This window comes from Schistocerca americana, unplaced genomic scaffold (genome assembly GCF_021461395.2).
Source record: "Schistocerca americana isolate TAMUIC-IGC-003095 unplaced genomic scaffold, iqSchAmer2.1 HiC_scaffold_274, whole genome shotgun sequence".
Lineage (NCBI taxonomy): Eukaryota > Metazoa > Arthropoda > Insecta > Orthoptera > Acrididae > Schistocerca > Schistocerca americana.
In genome coordinates this window covers 155,001-157,500 of record NW_025725988.1, presented here as the reverse complement: position 1 = coordinate 157,500, position 2,500 = coordinate 155,001, and positions in this window count along the sequence as shown.

The following is a 2,500-nucleotide window of genomic DNA, read 5'->3' as shown; positions in this document are numbered from 1 at the left end:
CTATGTCGTACCTTAACCTAACCTGTATTGCGCCTTAACCTAACCTGTATTGCGCCTTAACCTAACCTGTATTGCGCCTTAACCTAACCTGTATTGCGCCTTAACGTAACCTGTATTGCGCCTTAACGTAACCTGTATTGCGCCTTAACGTAACCTGTATTGCGCCTTAACGTAACCTGTATTGCGCCTTAACGTAACCTGTATTGCGCCTTAACGTAACCTGTATTGCGCCTTAACGTAACCTGTATTGCGCCTTAACGTAACCTGTATTGCGCCTTAACGTAACCTGTATTGCGCCTTAACGTAACCTGTATTGCGCCTTAACGTAACCTGTATTGCGCCTTAACGTAACCTGTATTGCGCCTTAACGTAACCTGTATTGCGCCTTAACGTAACCTGTATTGCGCCTTAACGTAACCTGTATTGCGCCTTAACGTAACCTGTATTGCGCCTTAACGTAACCTGTATTGCGCCTTAACGTAACCTGTATTGCGCCTTAACGTAACCTGTATTGCGCCTTAACGTAACCTGCATTGCGCCTTAACGTAACCTGTATTGCGCCTTAACGTAACCTGTATTGCGCCTTAACGTAACCTGTATTGCGCCTTAACGTAACCTGTATTGCGCCTTAACGTAACCTATATTGCGCCGTAACGTAACCTATATTGCGCCGTAACGTAACCCACATTGCCCCTTAACGTAACCCACATTGCCCCTTAACGTAACCCACATTGCCCCTTAACGTAACCCAACACACGTTGGGCCTTAACCCAACACACGTTGGGCCTTAACCCAACACACGTTGGGCCTTAACCCAACACACGTTGGGCCTTAACCCAACACACGTTGGGCCTTAACCCAACACACGTTGGGCCTTAACCCAACACACGTTGGGCCTTAACCCAACACACGTTGGGCCTTAACCCAACACACGTTGGGCCTTAACCCAACACAAGTTGGGCCTTAACCCAACACACGTTGGGCCTTAACCCAACACACGTTGGGCCTTAACCCAACACACGTTGGGCCTTAACCCAACACACGTTGGGCCTTAACCCAACACACGTTGGGCCTTAACCTGCTCTGTAATTGTCATACGACGCGTTAAATTAGTGTAGTGTTGCCTAACTGCAACCCCCGCAATATAGTTTGCTACTCGCACTGCCCGGTCCCCAGTGTATCGCTTCATGTTAAACACCTTGCAGCTATACACTGTAATGTGGATGGCAGCAGGACGTACATGCTCAATGCCCTTTGCAGTTGTTCATTGGCATTTGCAGTTGTTCATTGGCATTCGCATGTGCGAAGCACTTAGCCTACGCTGTGGTACGGCCTGTGTCAACTGTCCGCTGATGTTGTACGTCCAAATCACACACTGTACTGCACATTGGTCCTCATGTACTGAATGATACATCGTGGTACATGTGACCGTACAACGACTGCGCCAACAACGGCGAACCATGCGGTCCAAATGTTGTGCACTCAGCTACGTGTCGTCTCCCTATAAGAGCTGGATTGCAGTGTGGTATGCCCTGGATGGCGATCAGCATGAGCCGTCTGTTGATGTAGTGGCGCGTGTTGTCAGACGTAGTCGTCTCTTCTCACACACCGTGATAGCATGGTGCACTGCGTTCCACATCTGCGACATGCGACAGAGGCCGGTTGACAGTCGTTCGCGCAATGGACATCGCATACGTACGGGGGCCACCTTCCACGTGTTCGCGAAGCGTGCACATGTTGTTGCGTGTATGTGGGCAGACATAGTGTGTCGTGACACCTGACACAGGCATGCAACAATCGTTGAATTTGCAAATGGCGATGGACGCCTACGTTTGCTGGTGACGTTATGCAAATGAACAACTGGTAAACCGTTGTGGTGCGGTTGTTCTCGCTAGAGGTGAATCAGTGATGGCGACGATCGGTTGAGCTACCAACCGGTTGTTCCAGCGATACCCACCATGCCCACGAACGTGAATGGCATCTGGGTGTGAAGCGATACGCGGCGGTGGCTGGGTGGGACCGTCCCCGGCCGGTGAGGGGGGGCCTCCCGGCGTGCTGGCCGCGCGGTGCGTGGGCGCACGCGCTACAGCCGGCTGGTGGGGGCGGCCAGTGGCAGGCGCGCCGGCCGACGGAGGCGGCAGGCGGCGCAGCTGCGCGCCGGCGCACCCTGCACGCGGCGCCGTGCGGCCAAAGTAGGTCCTCGCGGGCCCGGTGCGAAGCGCGGTGGACATCTGCAGTGTGCTGGTCCGATTGAGGACTGTGTGCGCTGAGGATGCGCCGCCGCCCGGCGCTCGGCGCCGCGACGCCGTCTGCTGCTCGGTCGCCTCTGCGGTTCTCGCAGGTGGTTTGTATCGCAGCTGTGCGGACGTGTTGGCGCGTGCGCTGTGCTGGGAGAGTTCGCTTCGGCACCCAAGTGGGGCTTTTGTCCTTCTGTGGCGCTGGCGTTGGAGCTGCCGGTCACCGTAGGTGGCGCGTGTTGTCTCCCGCCGGCAATGCCACG